Genomic DNA, 25090 nt, shown 5'->3' on the forward strand with positions numbered 1-25090 from the left:
ACGATTTACTTAAGATTATAAAGTCACAGTGATGGTCATAAATAGCATTATGGAGAAATATCTTTTTAATTGTATTATTGCATTGGCAGAACTCAAGTCATATTGATGGTAATAAGTAGCATTGTGGAGAAAGTTAAACTTCCTAGTGTTCTTGCTTTGGCAGAGAGAAGATTCAATCTTCTGTCATGTGTGAATGATAATTTTACTGAGAAGTCTCCCATACCAACACCTCCTAGAACTAACTCAAGGCCACGGCGCGTTTCCCAAGAGGAGGTGTGACGTCAGTGTCAGTAGGGATTGTATTTCATTTAACTCTCCCCACCCAGGACTGTGGTGGGTGGATTTCTGGAGTTTTGACGGTCACTTGGTCAGAAATCGTCCATAAGAACAGTCGACATTTTCTTTCTTTTTTCAGATATTTCTATATTATAAGTATTCCACTTTATTATTTGTTTTTCAAATTTTTGATATGGTTTACACATGCTGTGTACCTAACTGTAAAGGGAAATATCCAAATGGTCCAAAAGTACAGGTTTCTTTTTTCCGAAAGAGAAAGAATTCTTAAATAAATGAATAAAGGCGATTCATAGAAGCAATTTCAAGCCAAAAATATTTTCGAAGGTAAGTTGCATTTTTTTTTTTTTCCCTTTAATGAATAAGTTTATACTTATCTGTGCTTTAAAAAGTGCTTCTGTGTTAAGTATGTTATAATTATCATAAACTAAAGCGAGTACATACATTTATAGAAAGTAAACATATTTAATCTTATTGTAAGTCTAATAGTGATTATATAAGTATGATGATTAATTTAATTTATAGCAGATAGTACTGTTTATCATCATGCTAATCGTTCAATCTATAGCAGATTGCATTCTTTATCGTCATGCTAGTCAATTTGTAGTAAATAGCATCATTTACCAAGTTAAGTAAATTAAAGAAATGTGTGACTTAAAAGTAGGATTAGATTAAATGTAGGATTAATAAAAATTCAAAATGGTAAATACATTTTGTATGTTGCAAAATGCTTGCATTTAAATATCTCGATACATTTGTCACAGGAACAGCGTATTTATTAAAATCCGAAGACCTTGAAAAATCTTGATAATATATCTGTAACTAATACCAATTTTGTTTCTGATGTTAATGCGAAAAAATACGCTATTTAAATTTTTGTGAGTTCATGCCTGATATTCTTAAAATTCACTTAATATAACATAAATCATTAAATATGAAGTTTTACAAAATCTTGTATTTAATTCTAGTTTAGATAATTAAATCCGATTATAACAATCTTTGCATGCAAGTGTTTCGTATTTTTTGTAAGTAAATAATTAAATTTATGCAACACTTTATTTGACAAAAGAATTTTCTATCTAATTAGACATTATTCTTCAAAACTAGTACCTGTTTCACTTTATACAATTAATAGATAAGTATGATTTTCTTTCTATTAGTCGTGAATAAACATTAACTTATATTATTTAGTAGAATAAACAAACCAAAATATGAATTTTTACCTGCTACAGGGAATGTATGCATTTCTATATATTTGCACGTATTAAAATTTACGAAATTCTGAGTTTCATTTATTTTTTGTCAAAGGTATTCATTATGTATTCCCTCTTCATTTACTTGTATAGTGCAATATCAATGCAACTTTTCTATGTGTATATGTTAAAGTTCATGAAATTTTTTTATTGTGTTTTGATTTTTAAATTTAATTACTTCATATATATATATGTTAAAAATCCTAAAATTCTCTTTCTTCACCCCAAATATATTATTTTAAATTGTATATTTTGTATAGCAGTATGTCGAAGCAATTTTTTTTCTTCCAAAGAAATCGAATATATTGTCATACATATATACGCATGCATATACATACGTATGGAAATAAAAATGTATGGCATCATATTTCATAAAGACTACAATTTAAGTTCTTTCTAAAGATAGAAATGTAGTCTTTATGAAATATGATGCCATACATTTTTATTTGATGAAATGCAGTCTGTGATAAAAAAAAAAAAAAAGCAATATTTATTGTTTCCCGTTTACAGACAGTTTTGAATAATTTTGAATTGACTGTAAAGACAATTTCGATGATTTTCTTCTTTTCCTTTATTGGAACAATCCTTCCTCTTTTTAGTTGACTGATTGAAAATAAACATATACATGTTATCTAAAGTATTTCTGTATAAATTGTTTCGAATTGTAATGTATAATTTAGTGCATCCTAAGGGCATTATATGTTAGTAATTTTATTCGGCAGTAATAATGCAATGATAGTTGTGTTTTTCATTTGTTGTGTTCTACATTCCAGTTTAGGATTTGTTACATTTGCCTTCCACACAATAGTGCTAAATCATGTTATAAAATTTCCCTGTAAAGATCAGAGGTTAGCTATTTAGATCTATATCAGACCTCTATCAGAGATTTGATATTTGCCATTTAAAATGCAAAATAATATGCAATTCTCTCTGTGCACCTAATGTCTCAAATAATTATAAAAACTTATTTAAATCATTGCAAGCTTAGCGTTATTTGTTTCAAACATGAGTATTTATTATTATTCGGCAACATATGTCAAAAATAAGATATATTACTTATACTTATCAAAGATGTTTATTAGTCAAGGCATAAATTGTTGTAAGTATAATTAATATGACCCTTGACCAATAAACATCTCTGATTAATTATATTTGTTTTCAACTAATGATTTTATGTTGCTACATGATTCCAGGTAAATTAGCTTCATAATTTAAATCAGTTAGAATTTATCTCAATTTTTTAGGATCTATATCCTGCCTTCATGTCTTAAATTGTCTTTCTGTTTAATTATTGCGTAAAAATAAAATTCTGATTCATTAAGTGTGAAGTTTCTTTCGTTAACAAGAGTTTCTCAGCGCTTAAATTTAGTAACATCAGTAATAACTTTTAATGGAATTAAAATTTCTAGTTATTCGTATCAAAAACATTCTAAAAATAAAAATCTCGGTTCTTCACATTCTAATGAAAGCAAGGTATTTTCCAGATTTATAAACGATGAGAATTAAATATAAAAATTTCAATTTTTATATAAGCCTTTCAAATGGATATTTAAGAAGGCACCCTTAAAGTTGGCGAGGACGAAAGTATCCCTACTGCAGTGACGTCACGAACTGCGCGCCGTGGCCTTGAGTTAGTTCTAGGAGGTGTTGCCCATACTCATTTTATTCTCATTATTGGTTAAGTTTCACATATTGAATCCTTAAAGTCTTATGATTCTGTTATGGAAAACTGATTTTATATCTTTAATTTGTTAGAAATTTTACAGAAAAGTGTTACTTATTTCAAATGAGATGTTCCCACTTGGAAAATAGATAGATCCCATTATAACATAAAAGACACCCATCAAGATAATATTCCATTTGAAAAATGCTGTTGAAATCTTGAATTAAAATTTTAAAAGCAAAAATTTGTCTTTAAAAAATCATTAAAAACATCATCAGAATGTTTTTCCTGTATTTCTATTATTATCAGTGAACTTCTTTTGTTCCTTATTTTATTTTATTTATTTTAAATAGATCACTTTTAACAATGCTCTTGGAAAGTTTGATTTAGATGTAACTGCATTCCAAATGGCAGTTCTGTTTGCTTGCAATCAACGACCGCATGACAGAATAACATTTGAAAATCTACGATTGGCTACAGAACTTTCTGACGCTGAATTAAGAAGAACGTTATGGGTAGGTTTTATTCGTTTTTATTGCTTTTTTTTAATTTACTCATTTTCTTAAGTTTTGAAAATGGATGGATATAGGTTTATTAGTTAACACTACTGAACATAAATATATTTCCATCAATTAAAATCTACAACCACATGAGATTTTCATTAATTAAAGTGCACGTGAGAAAAAACTGTTAGAAAAATAAAAATTATATAAAAAAATATAAAATTATATAAAAAATTTTCCTATAAAATTTTAATAATCTTAAAGCTTTTTTTCTTAATTTGAAATGAGGACAACTTCTCTTGTTATTGTGTATCACTTTCATTAATAAGATTCATTCAGAGTATAAATTGATATTTATAGATTAATTAGTAAATGTGTAATTATAATCTATGTGCAGGTATGGTAGAATCACTTAAAACATTATTAGTATTGTTATATCAAGCTTGGATTTGATATTTGTAATGCAAAATGTTATTAAGAGACATACTTCTATACTTTACCCTTCATTTTTTTCATATCTATTAGTGCTGATTCTGAAATGTATTAAAACTTGAGTGTAGTATTTGATTTGTTAATTTGATTCCTTAACTTTGTAATGAGTATTAATATATGATTTTTCTAAATTTTATTTTTAACTTTGAAAACAGAAATGCAAAAAGAAAGGATATCTCAATGCTTAGAAAAAAGAGTTCAGGGTGATTTTCTGAAACCAGCTTCTGTATATAACTCTGTTAATTTATATTTGTTAATATGGCAAGTAATGCCATTGAGGATGAAAAATACAGTCTGAATAAGAAATTATCTGTTTGCATATTGCTGAGAAGTAAGATTTAAAATTCAACACACTGACTATGATAAAAGTTGCATTGAGAGAAAGAAGGGGGAAAAAAAGTAGTTGTACTTCTGAAAATAAATTCCAAATTTAAAGAATAATATTAAGGAATTACATGAAACTATACTGAAGAACAAGCTGAAATACTGAAATATACATATACCTGCAAAGTACAAAAATATTAAATAATTCATTGAAAATATGTTGTTAAAAATGATAGTACTTGAGTAAGTTAAAAATGGTGGCCAGTTTATTTTGCTCTCATATTAACTCTTCAGATTGTTGATGTGTAATAATGAATGAGTCAATGCAAATGAATATAACTGAAGAATAAAGATGGATCTGCATATAAGATAAAATTAGACAGGACTATCATAATAACATGATATTCATTAATTTACAGAGTTATTTCTGTAAACATTTCGCTTAAAGGTATTTCTATAATAAGTAAATAAACATTTGTACTAGTTTTTTTAGGAGAAAAATGAGAATATTAGGCATTTAAAATTAAGTATTAGAGAAGTTTATTTCACTAGCCCAGTAACTCTAACCAGTAACCCAGTCAAAGTCAGCAAAATTTATTGCAAATATCCAGACTAAGGTAATTTGATAGATGAAATATAACTTGTTGTAAACATTTCCTTAAATTCAGTATGACGAATTTTGTTTATAAAATGAAAATCATTGATGTATGTGGTATTTGAATATTTTTGTTTGCATTTCTGAGTTTCCTGATATTGTTCTGACTATTATTATTGTAATAATATCACAGTATCACAGTGATAGTAACTGTCAAATTGTGACAACTTATCTGTTGCACTGAGAGTTTATGAAATCTCACGTGTACACTGAAAATGAAAGGCATTTATGAGGAGGGATTAGGAAGAAGTAAGGAACTAATGTTTGTTAGCAAAAGAAATCATAATTGTTTTGAATATTTTGTAAAGTAATTAATTGAACTTTATGAATTGGTTTGACAAACTCTGTTATTTTCAATTAATCATAAAATAAGCAAAGTATCAAAGACAATCATCATTTGTTAAAAATCATTGTCTCTAGATGAATATTTATAAATATCAATATATGCTAGGCATTATTGTTAGATTGTGAAAAATGAAGAATGAGATATATATTGATGCAGAGTTGTTGCTTTGTAGGTCTATTGTGGATGTGGGAGCAATTGCTATGTTGAATCTTCCCCTGTGTAGAAATTTCATGCATTCAAATGCATGCTACTGAATTCATGCATTATGTTTAGATCTTGTCACTGCAATGGCTGTCATTTATGTGTTAAAAAGACAGCGACATAATCTGCATGGATTTGGTGATTAAATCTCATTTCTTTCTCTTTTTCTTTTCTGCATTTATTGAAGCTTGACTTGATCCAAGAGACCGCAGTAGTAGGTTGCGTTGATGGTCTGACGTCCGTGTAAGAAATCTACCAGTAGGACACCCCTTCAATCCCCAAAACCATGGCCAACATTTTCCCCGCAGACATCGAGTTTTGGTTCGTACTTGCATGCTTTGATTCGGGGGTGTAATGATGCACCCATGTCTCATCACTGGTGGCAATTTTATGCAAAGCTTCCCCTTCTTCAAAACGAGTTCGAAGCAGTTGAGAAATGCAAACTCTTGTGGCTTTTTGATCATCATTCAGCAACCTTTGGAACCCAATGTGCTGAGATTTTTCTGAAGCCCAAATGCTTTCTGATGATTGATTGGGCACTTTCATAGCTGACACCAAGTTCTTCCGAAATTTGAAGCGATGGGAAACGTCGATCCCATTCGCTAAGCTCACGAACACGTGCAATGTTTTCATTAGTCACACTCGTGCGAGGATGACGGGGATGTGCTTGATTCGCAACACGTTCACGGCCTTGCTTAAATTGGTTGCACCAAACCTTCACTTTTGACCATGAAAGCGTAGCTTCCTCGAACTGGGCAAGCAGTCTGCGGTAAATTTCGGCTGGTTTCATGTTTTCACAGACGAACAGAGAACTTTATAATTATGTTTTCACAGAGAAACTTTATAATTATGTGTTGCTCCAGAGAGATGGGCACACTCATTGTAAGGGCACTTAAGCACTGGACAAGCTGGCTGATGTGGTTTCCCTACTCTAGGTATCCCCACCTAACGACTACAAATGCCCAATCACACACAAATACCCTTCCCCACTCTCAGCCAATAAAGGCTCGTTTATATATGATCGACCTGCATACCTCATTAATTCTTTTAGAGTTGATCGATTTATTTATACACTTTGTGTCGCCACCATTTATTGCTCTATTAAGTGAAATAAGACCAGACATAAAGAACAACGTTGTTGGATAAAAATTAAATGTGCCAGAGGTCATACAGCACGACAGTGTCATCAAGAGGCTTGCGGGGAATCTGCATTGCCTTACAGAACCATAGCAAGATGGGTGAAAGCATTCAATGAAGGACGCCAAAACGTGGCAGACATGCTGCGGCCAGGTCGTCCGAGTGTCAGCGATGCAGACGTGCAAGCTGTTCACGCACTAGTGGACAGTGATTGCCGCCAAACGGTTCATCAGCTGGCTGGACAAACAGGATTAGCGCATATGACTGTGTTGCACATTCTGAAGGAATGCCTGTCCATAAGAAAAATTGCTTCACGATGGGTTCCACATCACTTGACGGAAATGCAGAAATGGCTACGATACAATGCTGCCAGAACCCACCTGGAGCGCTATGAGCGCAAAGGAGATGCTTTTTTACGGCATGTCATTACGCTGGATGAGACTTGGGCGCGATCGTACCAGCCAGAACTGAAACGCCAATCAAACGAATGGTGTCATCACAGGTCACCACGACATTCGAAATTTCGTCAGAACCCCAGCAATGTGAAAGTTATGGTGATTATCATGTTCAACTGTGATGGTGTCATTCTAACACATACCGTTCCCCCACAGCAGACCGTCACTGCGCAGTATTACTGCTCATTTTTGGATCACAATCTCCGACCAGCTTTGAGAAAAAAACGGCGACACTTTCTGCAGAACGCTCCTCTCATTTTGCGTGACAATGCTTGGCCGCATGCAGCGCAAGCTGTGACTGATTTGTTCAAGCGATGAGGCTGGGAAGTGCTTTACCATCCACCATACTCCCCAGATCTAAGCCCATGTGACTATGGCTTAATTCCTAAGGTGAAGGAACCACTTCGTGGCACTTGCTTCCAAACTGTTCCTGAGATTCTTGCGGCAGTAAACCGGTCCATTCAAACTATTAACAAAACAGGCGCTGCTACAGGTATTCTGCGACTTCCACATCGTTGGAAACGGGTTGTACACAATGCTGGCGACTATATTGAAGGACTGTAAAACATGGTGACATGAATCACTTTTGTATTCCTTGTAAATAAATAGTTGCCACTATTAAAGTTCCAACCCTCATATTATTTTAATCTGGTTGATTAAAATCACTGTATATTGGAGTTTTGTTACTGGTTTAATTCCCAGTGGAACAGGATGTGTAAGCTTTTACATTGTTTTCTCCATGTGTAGTAAAATATGTGCGAATTTCCTTTAAATTTGTTCATGTTAATATGTCTTCTAACCTGGAGTAAATGATGTTTTATTATGATTAAGCATTTATTTGTCTGCTTTTCTAGATTAGTGCATAAAAATATTTAACTGATTAAAAATGATAGCTTCCTTTCTTATTATGTATATGAAATTAAATTGAAAACTACTTATTTTATGTTCCATAAAGATTATCCATCATGGTCTACAATACTGGCACAACTTGAAAAATAACAAGCTTTGAGTTGTGACCATTTTCAGTATTGTAAAATTATCTTTGCAGCAGCACTGGCACATATTTTAGCTCAATACTGTTATAATAAATGACAGCAATGTGTATGTGTTGCATTCCTTGGTATCAAACATATCAAAATTTTACTGCATAAATATTTATCATGGCACTGTATACTTCAACGACATTTCTGTATCAAAAGTAAGAGAGCAATCACAGGATTACTTCGTTTTGAAGATTTCTTTTAAAGAAATAGATTTTGAAGGTGAAAAGACAGCAGGTGTAGGAAAAATCTCCAGTCCTTTCAGGAAGCATTATTGGAAAAACTTATTATAAACTACTTGCAAGAATATATGGAGATTATCTATGGAGAAATTTGACAGTCTATACTGTTTTATAGCCAGCAGTGCAATAGGAAGTTCTTCTTTAGCATTTTGCAGCAATCTAAAATTTTAACAATAAAAATGCATTCTATTTTGATACTTATGTAGGCTGCTGTTGGAAAATCGTTCACTCTTTTATATCCTGTTTACTGATGTAGAACTAAAACCAAGGAAAACCCAACCAAGAACCAAGGAAAATATTAAGAATGCCATTTTGTAATTTTGTAACACCTGTCACAATATGGTAACATTATTAATAAAATTCAGTTTATTGTTTTCGAATTTTGTGTATGAGCCATGAACTTCGAGAACAATTCAATATAATATTAAAAAATTTGATAAAAATTTTTTTACTAACATTATTTCATAAAAAATTTGATAATTTTTTTAAATTTTATGATCTTTTAGTAATGCTTATTTCTTAATCTGACAATTAAGTGTACGATTCTTGCATTTCAGAACCAAGGAAAACTTTAGGCATGCTTATCTCAATACTTCATGTTTTGAGTTGTACTAATATTGCAGCTCATGAATGATACATAGCTATATTAAGCAGCAGCTTTGTTAATAATATTTATCTGTAGACCTAACATAGCTCTATATTTTTACAATATGACTTTAAAGAAGTTTAGAAGTATTTTTTAATAATATCCATTTTTGTATAGATATAATGCTATTGCTATTTTATATCTATAAGGTGAACTTAAAGGGCAATTTTTCATTTATCTCCTCCCTGAATATAAACATTACAGTGTTGTATTAGCAAATTAACTTTCAAAATAATAATTATTGATATATGTGTTATGTGAAATTAGTAACACAACAACCTTGAGTCCGGAGTAGAGTTATATACAAGATTTCAATTGATTTCGAGGGCAAACAAATACAGGTCCCTCTTTGTGAGGAGCAAAGAAATCTGCAGGACTGGAAAGCAGTGGGCATAATTTTACAGTGGACATTTATACTCCACAGTGTTATTAATGTTATTTCTAATAGCAGAATGTCTTCTCTGATGGCAAGCAGAAAATTTTGTAAAGGCTTTGACCACGAGAGAAAATCCTGGGTCAATGGAAACTGATCTCAAATAATTGAGTTCATTAGCAGACAAAGGTTCTGCAGAACAAAATTTGAAAGCATGAAATGTATAATAGTAAAAAGAAGCCATTTTTTGCTTAGCCAGGTGACATGGTTTTAGCATAGGGCAGTAAACAAACAGAAATCCTGGATCAATGCAAACTGATCTCAAATAATTGAGTTTATTAGCAAGCAGAGCTTCTGAAGAACAAACTTCATGAACATGAAATACATAATAGTAAAAAGAAGCCATTTTTTCTTAGCTAAGTGACAGGGTTTAGCAGGGGGGTGAACAAATATAAAAGTGTTTAGTAAACAGTAGTGTCAAAATCAGATTCATTGCGAATTATAAGAATATCAAAGAAGGGAAGGGAGTTGTTAGATTAAAAAGTGAACTAGATAGCTGGATCAATCAAATTCATAACAGATAAAATTTGGGATAAATCTTCTTTATTACCATGAAAAAGTGTGAAAGTGTCGTCTATGTACAAATCCAGAAATGAAAAGAAAATTTCTGAAATAATCTCACTTCAAAATAGTGCGCGTAAATGTCAACAAGTACAGGGCTGAGAGGATTACCCATGGCTCTCTCAATTTGGTGATAATATTAACTTTGGAAAAGTGTTTTGTATTCAAAGAGATTTTTACTAAGAGAAATTAACTCTTCAATTTTAGTGTGTGTAAAATGGAATTCTTGAAGCCTGATTTCAAGACAATTTGTGCTCCTTTGACTGAAACATAAGTAAACAGTGATTTCACATCAAAGGAAACTACAATGGAATGCAGGAGAGAAAAATCTTTAAGTATCTCAATGACTTCAAAAGAACTTTTTACAGTGTGAATATTATTAGAAAGTAATGGAGAAAATCTGGAAACTAAATATTTAGCCAAAGGATGCTGTTCCTTAAATGGAAACAATAGGTCAAGACGGAACTCCAATTTTATGGACTTTGGGAAGAGTATGGAACCTAGCACTGTTAGCAATAGGTGGAATAAAAGATTTTTTTAAATTGAATTGGGATGATAGGAGAAGACTGAACAACTGTTTTTACTTTTGTGAGATCAGAATTTGAAAGAATTTTGGCTTTCATTTATCAGTTTTGAGACTCTGTATGTGTTTTTGTCCATAACAATAATCTGTTAGTTCTTATCAGCTTTAAAAATTATAATGTTAGCATTAGAGTGAATTTCACTTAAGGCCTTCATTTTCTTTCGCTTAAGATTTGAAACAAATGATCTGTTATTAAAATCCATGTTGTGAGTAATTGAGTATTGGATTGTGTCCTTCTGTGTTTCTGAAGTTTTAGAGAATTTAAAAGTTTTTTCAATAGCAGTGATGATTTGAGGAGTTGAAGGTTTAGATGTTTTTTAAAAGTTGAAGTTATATTTTAATATTTTCATATTATCTTCTGAAAGATTAATATTAGAGATATTAATGATGGGATTAGGATTTGCAGTGGGAAGGTTAAAAAGGTGGGTGGGACTAGCTGATAGAGGTGAAAGCTTTTGGAATTTAGAAACAAGGACACTTTTATGGCCTAGACAAGTGGTATCAGTTCTAGATCAAGATTTACAATCAAAAGAAGGGAAATTAAAAGTAGAATTGGCAGTTTTTAAATGAAGGTAATATAATCCAAATTCAATTTTAGCCAAACCTGAGTTTCTTATCATGTAATGAAGAGCTGACAGTTTGAATTTATGCATAATTTTTGTATTGTGAACAGAAGATTTAAGACTACATTTGACTTGTATAAATTTGGGAATGATACAAACTTGTATAATTTAGCACATGTAATTGTAAATTTGCACATGTGCAAACTTGTGTATATTTCAGAGTGAATTGTTCAGAAAGCTTCTTCAATTGGTAAATTAGATTTTCTTGAAACTCCATAAACTGAAAGATTTTTCCCCCTCTGTGTTCCATTACGGTTCAATGTCACTGCTTAACTACTATTCCAGTTGAAGGAATACTAAATTGTCTTTGAAACTAGGCTTTGAGAATTCCTTTCACAGTTACTGAAACCAAGAGTTAATTTCTGTTACTAAAATCTCAAGAGTTCAACGAACTTTTTTTCCAAAGTGATTATTATCGCCAAATTCAGCAATTAGCTATGGGCAATCCCCTCAGTCTTGTACTTGCTAATATTTACATGCACTATTCTGAAGTCAGATTATTTCAGAAACTACCTTTTTGTCTCTGGATTCGCTACGTAGATGACACTATCACACTTTCTGATGGTAATAAAGATTTATCCCAAATTATGTCTGTTATGAATTTGTCTAATCCAACTATCCAGTTCACTTTTGAATTCGAATCTGAGAATTCCCTACCTTCCTTGATATTGTTATAATTCACAGTGAATCTGATTTCAGTATTACTGTTTACCATAAACATTTTTCTGTTTGTTTACCACCCCATGCTAAGCCATGTCACTGGCTAAGCAAAAAATGGCTTCTTCTTAGTATTATGTATTTTGTGCTCTCGAAGTTTGTTCTTCAGAACCTCTGCTTGCTAATGAACTCAATTATTTGAGATCAGTTTCAATTGATCCAGGATTTTCTCCCGTGGTAATCACTCTCTCCTGTGGTAAACACTTTTTTGTTTGTTTACTACCCTGTGCTAAACCATGTCACCTGGCTAAGCAAAAAATAGCTTCCTTTTACTTATGTATTTTGTGCTTGTATTATATTACATATTATGTAAGCAAAAAATGGCTTCTTTTAATGATTATTCGTAAGTTTGCTCTTCAGAACCTGTGCTTGCTAATGAACTCAATTATTGGAGATCAGTTTCCATTGATCCAGGATTTTCTACTGTGGTCAAAGCCTTAAAAGATTTTCTGATTGCCATCAGAGAAGACATTCTGCTATTAGAAAATAACATTAATAGCCTTCTTGTGTTTCCATTTTATCCTTTTGTCAGTTTTAAAATTGCATGGATTCTTCAGAAGTTCAATTTGTCTAATCCAACTATCCAGTCATTTTCTTGCCTATCAATAAAAATCCATGGTTTAACTCTTAAAGATTACATTTCTAACTTTAATTTTTTTTGAATTTATAGCATATCATGTCAGTGCGGTTTGAGATGCATCAGCCAATTTAAAAGAGTGTTAAAGTTTCGTATCGAGGAACACCAATCTTATGTCCGAAAAGGCAAAATTAAAAAATCTTTGATAACTAATCTTTGTTGGGAATGTAATAATAATTTTGATTTTGCGTCTGCAAAAATCATTTAAAAAGCTTCTTCAATTCGTGAATTGGATTTACTTGAAGTTTTTCGCAAAGTTAGTCACAAAAGTTTATCTTAACCTAAAAGTCCAATCCAGTCATTCCTACAACTTTTAAAATTCTACTAATTTAATTTTTTAATTTCATTAATATTTTGGCCAAAGATGGCACTACCTTCTCATTTGCTTCTTTGTGGAGTATAAATATGACCGTAAAGCCCACTGCTTTCCAGTCTTGCAGATTTCTTTGCTCCTGATGAAGAGGGACCTGTACCAGTTTGCCCTTGAAATAGCTTGAGATCTTATACCTAAATCTATGCCAAACACGAGGTTGTTGCATTACTAGTTTCGTGTTTCACTTAGTGTGTTTCTTTTTCATTTCCATATGTGTTATATTCTAAGTTACAGCTAAACTTTTAATATTTTACAGGAAAAATAAAAAACCTCAGAAGAGAGGTAAAGTTAATTTAATTGGAAGACTTCAGTTATCAACAGAAAGAAGTGAACAAGAAGAAAATGAACGCATAGTACTACTTCGAACACTCAGAACTCAGGTTAATGTTTCTTTCAACTATTAACCTATTCTAAATTTTATGCTACATGTTTGTAATTACTGTAAATATATTGATTTTTTATTGTTGTTATCTAAAGTATAAATTTTCAAAAGGTTATTCACAAAAATAGTGAGCTTGTTAGCAAAAACTGCTGTATAGAAATAACTATGCATGTTATTATTGTCAGAAGTACGTGTATCACATATGAAAAGTCTAAATAAATAAGTATGAAATGCTGGACTAATCTTTTCCTCTTTAAGGTTAGGTTAGATTATGTGAATATGGGAAAGTATGCAAGAACTGTTTGCCTAAGAGGAGGAATTCCTTTATAGAAACTTACTAAGGGAAGTTGGCTTGCTTTTGCATTACATGAGGGGGGGAACTCACCAAAGCCGACCATTCAGCCATCTCGTTTGCATAGATTTGAACCTCGGTCAAACTCTCAGCATTTTTTTTTAACCATTCGGCTACTAGTGTGGGTGCTTACTTTGACACTTTTTACGATGTGTGGCAGCAAACTCATCATGGATCTACAATTTTAAGAGATAATGTAGCATTCTGAATCAAATAACCTCTTTTTCTGTCTTGATGCAGGGCTTCCACATGCTTAGAAAGTCAGTAAATTGGAAAATAGCTTGGAATTGTTGGTAAAATCCAGACCATTTTTCCAAAAAGTCAAAATATAAAGTTAAAAATTTAAGTCAAAATATTTAAGTTAAAATATATAGAGTAAATTTAAAACTAAACCTGAATCAAACTAAATACAATATTTGGTTTGGCAAAGTAGAAAAGTAAATTGGTAGAAAATTATAAAGTTGCAAAATGTGCAAACAGTTTCTGCATAAATTGACACAAGGGAAAATTTACAAAACACCTCATCAACTCAAAATGTTGGCATTTAAAAAAAGTCAAATTATCATGTGATTTATTTATTTTATTTTTTATTTTTTACTTTTTATAATTTCACTTGTTTTTTCATTTGTGCAGTAATCGTTTGAAATTTTTTATATCATTTCACTTTTCCAACTTTGTCAAACTGAGTATCAGGGCTGGATTTACGTATAAACTACACAAGCTATAGCTTAGGGTCCCCACTTTCTTGCCCCCCCCCCCAATTAAAATATAGTGTATATAGAATTAAAATATATTATAACAGATGTATAAAGGTCCCCAAATCTCAAATAGCTTAGGGCCTTATCAAGTGTAAATCTTATTCTGCTGAGTATGATATTTGAATTTGCTTTGATTTTAGTTTAAATTATTACCACTGATTTACTGCAGCTTTTAATGCATGTTTTTTTTATTTACAATTAATATCTTTATTACTAAATTATAAATAATATTTATGTGTGTATGTTCCTTGCATAAGGGAATAAGGGTGAAACATAGGAGCTGCCAATTTTTTAATTTGCATAATCCCTCACATGAGCACCTCAGATTGAATTTTGATTTTTTTTATTTATTTTGTGTGAATTTAATGAACTTTTGATTAAAAACTCTGTAATTTAAAAGGTTTATGTTGCCACTCAGCAACATATAAGATATCTATGTTTCAAATATATCAGAAAACCTGGTGATATAAAAGAAGTATGCTGCCAGTTGGCAAAGTGCAGGTATTTGTCTTTCAAATTTAAATGCATTGTGAAATAATTGTGGCACTTAGAGCCACCAAATTTTGAACACCGTCTTCATCTGAACGCTGAAGCACAACTTTCATATTTTGTGCAAATTTAAGGAACATTTGATTAACTGTCTGATTGCTCAATTTGTAGACCAAAATAGCTTAAAAAACTTTTTTTTCCCTATATTTTGATTCTATATATATTGGAGAATTGAAAAATGAGCTTTTTCTTTTTATAAAATACTTATATATATATATATATAATATAAATTTTTATCATGAGAAACTAAAGTTGCCAGAAAAAACAATTTCAGATGTTATCACCCCCCAAAAAATTTTTCTAAATAAATTTCAGTCGAATTACAGTTAATTTATATTTATTGCATAATATAAAAAAGCAAAATGTATAAAATTTAAGAAAATATAAAGCACTGAGGAAAAACTACCGTAGAAATGCAGTTTAGTATGATAGAGTTCAAAACAGGTTTGAAGACAAAGTCTAACTTCACGGTCTTTGCACCAGATTCAATAAATCTAGTTAATGATCAATCTAATTAATAATTCAATAATTTAATTAAATAATTAAGATAATTGCTGAATGTTTTCTAGCAGCCATTTCTGTAAAAAAAAACACCAAAAAGTGAAGTTTGAGCGGTAATACCACGTGCCTTCAAATGCCGCAATTTAGTGGAGAACTAACAATATCTGTTGGCCAATATGTAAACTAAACGTCTAATACTGTATATAATTTATTTCAATGGGAAAAAACGGGATGCGCTCCTCAATAAAGGAAGAAAAACACATGCCCGGGGGATGAGCAGATTTTGCTACATTTGAGTTGCCCGTGGAAATCGCAGGATGAGCAGCCAAAGAGTTAAAACCTCAACATCTAAAATCTTTGTTGCTTATCAATGCTTAAGATATTTATATTTTGAATTTAATGAAGAGACTTGGTGATTTAAAAGAAATGGGTTGCCACTCTTGGAATTAAAATGTTTTTATCTTCTTTATGGCAGTGTATTGTCATTCACGCAAAACGACTTTAATTTTTTCTTTCAAATTTATTCTGTAATTAATTAACAAACTACGCTATTCAAAAGCAATAAACTCATTCATTTCATTTATTTATTACTAAGGGGGTCATGAAATTATACTAGCATTCAAATGCATATATATATGTTTGTGTGTGTAAACGTACAGATACACCAAAAATGGGATAAAGTTTAATTAATAATTACTATTAATGTCATGCAAAGGGCTTCAAAATTGATTGATTAATTAAGAGAGATAAAATACATGATGATTCAAGAAAACATTTAACAAAAGCAACAGCTGAGGAAACGGAGATTGTCTCCATTGAAGCCGTGGATGCGTTGGCAGTAGTATGGCTAGTTACGCATACCACAAAATGGCTGACGTGCACTTGATGTATGCATGCCCAGCTGCAATCGATGAAAAGCAATGTGAATGAATCACGAGAAATATCCTGATATAGAAAGTTGCCTTGCCACTCTGCATCAACGATTGTGCGAAACAGTTCATTCGATATGCAAAAGCCAAATGCCGGTCGCCAACGAATAACTCGGACAGTTTTTTTCCAAAAGAAAGCATTCTCCAAGATCTGGAGCATAATCCTTCAACAAGTACATGAGTTGTAGCCCGAGACACTCATATCCCCGTCTGGCGTATTTTACATGACAAAGGACTGCATCCTTTCCATTTACGATGCATCTGGACATTGGAACCGGAAGGCTACAACAAGCACATAGATTTTGCGTGGTGATTTTTGCAAAAAAATTGTGCAAACCAAAACTTCACAGCAAGTGATCTCGTCACTGATGAGGCTACCTTCTCACTAGAGGGTGTGATGAACATACACAGCTTGCGTACTTGGGCAGATAAAAACTCACATGCTACATGTATGCATGCCTCACAGTGCAAATTTGCCCTCAGTATGTGCTCTAGCATTGTAGGAGACTTTTTACTTGGTCCATACTTTCTCCCAGAATGACTTGATTGGCTGCATTTATGTAGCATTTTTGCAACAGGGTTGCCACGCTACCTGGAAAACTGGAAAAAGTCAGGGAATTTGAAAATTGACCAAGAAGTTCAGGGAATTTCATATGGCGATCCCCCCCCAAAAAAGCGAGTTTTGCACCGACGTTGGAAACGATCACTTTTATTGGCGAATTGTGTATTGGGTGAGCGTCGTTCGGGCAGCTGGAATAGAGCCAATTTTTCACAACTCCAATTAGATTGTCTTTTAGAAAGGCAAAGCAAATTTCAGGTAACCTCGAGAATCGCATGTGCAGTGCATGTTGAACTAAGCAAAATACTTATTGTCGTATAAAACAAAATCGGTTTAATACTAATATACGGTACCATGGAAGTTAGAATCAAAGAATATGTATTGTTAAGAAGGAAAATTTCGATTTTTTTCCTCCCTGGAGCAAATTACAGAAAAAAACCTATGGTATGATTATACATTGTATGTCTCCCAGACAATGCAATACAGTCCGTACAACGCCTAGGTATGCTGAGTATCAAATTATCGATCTGATCTTGGGGGATATTACACCACTCAAAAAGCAATGCTCTCCGAAGTTCCGGTAGACATGTAGGAGGAGGTTGACAGGCTGCAACTTGTCGATGTATCCCACATGTGCTCTACCGGATTCAAGTCCGGTGAGAATGCTGGCCAGTCCATACGGGTGATATCGCCGATTGAAGGCATTCGCTTACGATGTTTGCACGGTGAGGATGGGCGTTTTCATCCATAAACACAAATTGTGCGGCCATGGCGCCCCAAAACAAATGTACATGTTGTTCCAGAATGATGTCCTGATAGATTTGGCTTGTCATGGTTCCAATTTGAACATGCAGGTCAGTTCTGGAACCCAGAATAATTCCACCCCAAATGAGCACTCCTGCACCACCGTAACGGTGTTGTTCAATGATGTTTTCTTGGTAGTAACGGGTACCTGGAGCTCTCCATATGAAAGTCCGGCGAGAATCAGACTGCAAGCTAAACCTGGACTTGTCGGAAAACATCACACAAGCCCACTGTTGCGGTGTCCACAATGCATGCTCTCTACTCCAGGATTAACCGCAGGCGACAGTGAGTTGCAGTAAGTGGAATGCATATGACAGGTCTACGAGCATATAGACCAATCTGCCCTAAGCGTTTGTACATGGTCTGCCTTGAAATTGTCGTACCAGTGGCTTAAGAGAGCTGACGAGACAGGTCTGAGGCTGTGCTCCGCCAGTTTTTTTTGGCAGTAACTGCCAAATACCGGTCCTCATTCGGCGTTGTAACTCTGGGGCAACCTGTGCTGTAACGTCTACTCTCACATTACCATCATCTTGGAATGTTGCCAAAGCCTGGAGATGATACTCTGGGCAATTCCAAGTTTGTCTGATACTTCCAGTTGGGTACGCCCACATTCCAGACGGCCGATAATTCTACCACGTAAAAAATCATCCATTTGCTTCCTTTGTGTCATAACTATTCGGTTATTGCACTGAAATGCTTATAAAGTGCCTGCGAAAAATTTTACTTCTTTGCCTGTATTCCTTATATATCACTCTCTTACACTCTCGTCATTGTGACGTACCATCAGTGTCATCTAGTTACTACCTGAAATTTGCATACGGTTCTTGAAGATGTGTGTTGTGATTTTACAGGTGATATATTTATTTTAGAGTTCGATTTCCGCGTGACTCTGAATTATCCTTAATTTATGGACATGAATGTGATTGAAAATGAGAATATAACACTAAGTTTGAAGCATTCAAATTTTTTAAGAAACTTGAAACACTTGAAAAATAATATAATGATAAAAACCTGTTATCTGAAATCTTTAAGGTACAGATGGCAAGCGGCTCGGATGTGACTCGATATTAGATACGTAATATACAAAATAATTTTTTTTTCAATTTTTTGTATGAGTTTACTTTTATTGCAATTTTTTTTTCAATTTTTTGATTCAGTTTTAATACTTCACCATATTAAATTGCTATTATTCTATATATTTATTCTATTATTCTATATATGTATTCTTAATTAATATATATATTCTTAATTATTTCTACATGTGTAATAATTTAGAGGAGGAGACTCAGATGTTTTTAATCATGATTGTTGTTATAGATGGTAATGGAATGTATATATATAATTACATAAAGTTGCAGACGGGCTAGTGAAGGAAAATTTTCTTTATTTTTGAGAAGCACAGTTTTAAAATGAATTGCACATCATTATAATTATACAGTTGATGAAAGAGAGATAATTTGGCAACATCATTGCTAAACAGCAAGCAAGAGCTGGAATGTAACCCATTTAAAATGAAAGCTTAGGAGAGTTGTGAAAAAGTTATTCCTCTCAAATTTCCTGTTGGCAGTTAAAAATTTTAATAACTGGTGGCCATTTGAGTTTCAGTTTGCAAAACTATCTGCATCACCAGCATAATGCAACAGTTATGTGACATGTATTAATTTGAAAATATTGCATTTTAGAGATTTATTATAAGAATTTACAATTTTTAGATCAAAACAGCAAAGTAAACAAATTAAAGCTAGAATTTTTATTTACATATTTCACCCACACAACACACATTGATCAGCTATTAAAATTCCTGTACCATGAAGGCAACATGTAACAAACAGCAAATTTTGCCTGAAAAATAATATATGTGGGGATATGCATTCCAGAACATGCACACAGAGCAGGTATAAGCAACACCATCTGTCTTGTGTGTAAATGGAAAGATTGGACAGCAGTTGTTTTATAAGGTATTTCTCCCACCTTCTTAGCGAGCCTTCATGGTGTAGTGGTGTGCACATTCAGCGTGTAATTGAGAGGTCAACGGTTCGATTCCTGGTGAAGGCGTTGTTAATTTTTCATCTTGACTGCCTCCAAAAATACCTGTCTCTACAGTTTAACATGGAAATCACATTTCAGCTTTGGTTGTTGGTGTTAAGGTCTGTTATCCTCACGTGAGGAGGAACTTTTACCAGCACTTATCACAGTTTGACTGTGGCAGGATCACGGCCTTTCGGGACTGCAGTTTATTTTCCACAACATTGCTACTCATGTAAGTTGGAAACTCAACTCATTACTGTCAAGTGAATGGGGAATTAATAGGTCCAGTAGGATCCTGCAGGGTGCCATGTGGGATCTCAATGACCAGAGCCACTAATATCCAAGAGGATATATATTTATATATGTTGTCCTCTTGACCTTGAAGATTATACAACCATGGCACATTTGAGTCAAACTTGGTTCCTGTGCAGGATGACATGTGTAGCATCTTTTTTATGCCTTTCCCTGTTATTGCCGTGGAGACAGGTTACACCCAGTGCAAGAAACAACAGCACTGGACACAGGAATGGCACCAAGTCATCTTCTCGATCACATCGCGGTTCTGCATACAGCATGATGTTGGATGTATTCAATCATGGAGGCAGGGAGTAGCACGAATGATGGCAACTTGCATTTGTTATTGTCATAATGCCTAAGCTCGTGGCATGCTAATGTGGGGTGCCGTGGATAGACATTCAGGTTATATCTTGGTCTCATAGCTGGTAATCTGGATGGCCACTGGTACATTTATGACTTGTTAAGGCTCATGAATGTGCCCTATCATCGAGGCCTAAGTAATGAAATCATTCGACTAAATAATGCATGATGGACAGTAAGGATATGTGGTCAATACAGAGGAATTCAATTCCATTGTTGCTCTAGCCAGCAAGTTCTCCATATCTCTCATCCACCTAGAACATCTAGTTATGGGTTACCAAGAGACTGGCATGTGACCACTCATCTGTCACTATGATTGATGAACTCTGGTACAGAATTGAAGCCACATAGAATGAAGTACCCCCTTATCTGTCATCCAAGTTCAGTTCAACTTAGAGTGTAGTCAAATTGCAGCTGTTGCTGCCAGATGGGGCTGCTCTCTGTACTGAATTCTGCATTCAATATACCACAAAACCTTCATGCTGTGTGGAAGGAAGTTCTTTTTTCTTTCCACAGTGCATGCAGAATTCAGTACACTGAACTGCCATCTCTGGCAGCAGCAGCGACACTAATCCAGCCGGGCATCAAGTTGAACCGAATGAATGTCATATATAGGTGTTTCATTCATTTATATATATGTAACTATATATCATTATATATATATCTTTTATATATGTATCCTTTATATGTTAGTACTCTAGGTTGATGTACCAGAACCATATGTAAACACAAATTAAATATGTTGACCATTCTGCTTTTTTTTTTAGCTAGAGTTGTAATGGATGGTTTTGCCATGTTCTTTGGTTTCTGCAGGATTATTGTACTTAAAATTGCATTCATATGTAGGGAAGCTTGAAAGGAAGGTCTTTGTTGCAACACCACCTAGTGGTGGTTTTAGTTGCTTTTTTAATTATAATTCTGGCTTTATGCTCAGGAATTCTTATCGATAGTTTTCTGTATGTTGAGCTGATACATTGAGTTTCTGTGCTTGTTTCTTTCATTGTAAATTGGGGTAGTATATACACGTGAAGTATCTATTGTGGCAATATTTGATTTATCTGATCTTAACAATTTCCAGATAAATGAGGCTATCCAGATATTCCAGATATATGATTCCAGATATATGACTATTCCAGATAAATGAGGCTATATAATAGATCTTATTATTAAAATCTCATTGAAAAAGTTTACTTTTGATTAATGGATAGAGCCCTATTTCAATGAAAATCATAAGTGTTCGAACACTTTTGGGAGCCACTGTACCTAGCCAACCGGAAAAAAGAAGAAAGAAACAAAGTTCTTTCATTTCGTTAGAGATATATCCGAGTTCTTTAGGGTGAAAGGCAACAGCAAGAGCAAAGTTAAATTCCCAGCGAGTAACTAAAGGACATGTCTGAATATAATAACAGAAAATACGAATAAAATTCTGTTGACTTTGCATCTTTCGATACGCGCCAAAGCGGAAAAATAGATACTGTTTATGAGCTTTGCATCTGCCTTTTAAAACACTGCAGTTGAAGTGAACTAACTTCGTGATTCATGAATTTCCTTACATCTACCTTTTCGTTTCCAACGTTTTCATATAGTAGCTAGGGTTGCCATAAGGTAACTAAGATTAATTAGGGAAAAAAAAAAAAAAAAAAAATACTATTTAAAACTGTGTGATTACTTTGAAAATGGCTAAATTTCTTACAGATACAAAGCATACTGATCGGAAATCATATCCAAGAAAGCTAAGCTAATTGTCATTCTAGCCCACGATGCAAATTTCCAGAGAATATTTTCATTAATGGTCCTCAGGAATCGGATAAAAGTAACAAGTTTGCAGTTGAAGCAATTCTGATTTGTCATTACAATGACTCACGCTCAATTTTGAAATTATGTGAAAGAAGAAAATGATATAAGTAAGAAAGTAAAATCAACATAAAATATGACTGGCATAAAAAGGATTGGTTTTACATCTTTTTTATTACTCATTGTTTAGGTTCCAAAAACTTTATTCATTTTTTGTCAGAGTAAAATAAACCATTTTAAATGTAGCCTGTAAACATCCCCTATCAATGCTTAACAGTTATGCCATTCCTATTCATAGCAGTTAAATTTTAACGTAGGAGGTCCACCAGCTGCCGAGCGCTAAAGTCGCTGAACACTGGTAGTTCGAGTCCTGGCTAACGGGCTGGCATGGGTGTTTTCTTAGTTTTCCCCAGTTTGAGCCAATTTCACTTAGGAACTCCTCCACGAAGGCATCCCTTCTCTCAGGCAGATAGTCCTCGTGTACTTTGCAGTAATTTAACAAAACATTAATTTAGGAAACCTGCCGTCCAGACGGGAACGTAACCGTAACCGAAGAGCCTGATTTCGAATCCCGGAGAAGGCATGTATGTAAATTGTCTGTGCCTTCATAGGACGTAACGGTGGCCGCCGGCCCCATAATAAAACGACCTCCTTTTCTGACCTTAGTAGGGGGCAACGCCTATAATCGGTTAGTGCCCGCCATAATTTAAAAAATAAATAAATAAATAAAATAAAATAGAAAGGCTTTCACGTGTTATATTACTCTCAAAGGGGCTTTTTTTTTTTTTTTTTTTTGAATTACGTACATATACACGTTTGTGTTGGTTGTGCTGCGTTAACCATGAGGCCTATTATTATCGGCCAGGAGGGTTGCAGTACACTCGTATATATTACATTACATTACACATACACATTTCGAGAGCATTTGGGCTAAAAATATTTAAAAACAGCATATCTTTAGAATTTCCGACAGATAGTCTTGCGCGCTGGAGATAAAAGTGTTTTTTCAATACAATGTTACCGTTACTTGATTTGAAATCGTTGAGTTTGCTAATCAAAAATTCGTTTTGACAAGTTTTACAAAATATGAAATAGACAATAAAAGAAATTCTAAATTCGGGTTTCCGGGTATCCATATTCGGGTAGAGAACTACGATATTCAGAGTTTAACGTCTCTAAGTAACCCCCCCTTTTTTTTTCCCGCACGATGCGAGAACCATACATGCATTCATGCAGATTCTGCATTATTTAATTTCTTTAAATATAATACAGGCTCTAATATTTGGGGGCAACAATTTAAAAAGTGATTCGCTGTTTATAGTGAATCCACGCAAAATGCCAAAACGAAATTAATAGCCCTGCTGAGCCAACGCCCTTTGGGCTAAAAAAAATAGGAAAGCTAAACTTCAGTCCACTTCAGCTAGTTTTTATTAGAATTTACGACTACCTGGATTTAGTGTCAAAATGGTCTTCAGTATTTAATTTTTTTCGAAATTGTTTATGTCGCCAACATCGCCAATTTAATAAATAATAATGAAAAATCTGAAAGGGTTGATTTTACCGATCGTCCAGAAGGGCCTTTTTTTCCCTTTGAAAGTGGAGATTATGGGCAGAGACGTCCCAGGTGGAATAACGGAATATTTTAAAGGATAATACAGGTACATAATACATTTAGGGTAACACAGGAATGTTCTGTATCTCTTGTGTACTTAAAAACTGAAGGAAATATAAAATGCAATTCTATATAATTAGATGTATCATGAATTAAGTGCATTTTTACTTAAACATATTAAAATGTAAATAGATAATATTCTTTAGAATTGCATCTATTTCTTTTAAATAGCTTAGTTGTTAATACTGGACAAACGAAAGAATTATATCTTCCGTTTTTCCGAAAGGCAACTGGCTCGCATGAAAAGTGAAACAACGAAAAATCTTGTTTCAAGCGGGGGGGGGGGGACGACAGAGGCAAGACAACACGCGCCAAACAATTTTCTCTAGACTAAGTTTCGATCAAGGTTAATTTTTCTAAACTAAAGTTTAGTTTAGAAATCTCTATTTTAATTAGTTACTGAAGTTATCTTTAGTTTCTAAACTAAAGCTGTCTTTAGTTATCTTTAGTTTTTATCCCTGTCTTGAGCTAGCTGTAACGATCTGTAAACAAGTAACGAAGTAAGAATCATATTCAGTTGCTTTGAAAATGTGGAACACATTTAGTTTAATCTTGGTTAAATAAATAAATAAAAATATTTTTTTTTAAAAAATCAATCTTAGCTTTTCCAAAACCCCACGAGTGACCACTCAATACCGGTAGTTCGACTAAAATTGCAAACCTCTTCGAACTAGTGGGCTACATGAGTACTTCTCTTGGTTTTTCACTTGTCTGTAACATGAGTATAATCTAGTTTCCTGAGAAAGACCTCCACAAAGGCGTCCCATCCCTGAAGGTGATACCCCTACAATACTGTGTGTATTCAGTTAACATAACCTAATTTTTTAACCCGAGCGGGCGGTGAGCCAGAAGGGCTATTAGTCTCAAAACGGCATTTTATGGCGTTTCACTATAAACGGCGAATCACTCTTTAAATTGTTGCCACCA

General features: G+C 33.5%; 1 pseudogene across 1 annotated transcript in view; it reads left to right on the top strand.

Annotated features, from left to right (window-relative positions):
* LOC146997269 (cullin-5-like) overlaps nt 1–25090 on the top strand; it is a 572661-nt pseudogene that overhangs the window by 259202 nt on the left and 288369 nt on the right. Inside the window, exon 18 of the transcript XR_015040943.1 lies at nt 3564–3725. The product of XR_015040943.1 is annotated as a cullin-5-like (transcript). The remainder of the gene's footprint in view (nt 1–3563; nt 3726–25090) is intronic.

This window comes from Stegodyphus dumicola, chromosome 5 (assembly GCF_044657685.1).
Source record: "Stegodyphus dumicola isolate Sdum_Otavi_A_Nest chromosome 5, ASM4465768v1".
NCBI classification, from domain to species: Eukaryota; Metazoa; Arthropoda; class Arachnida; order Araneae; family Eresidae; genus Stegodyphus; species Stegodyphus dumicola.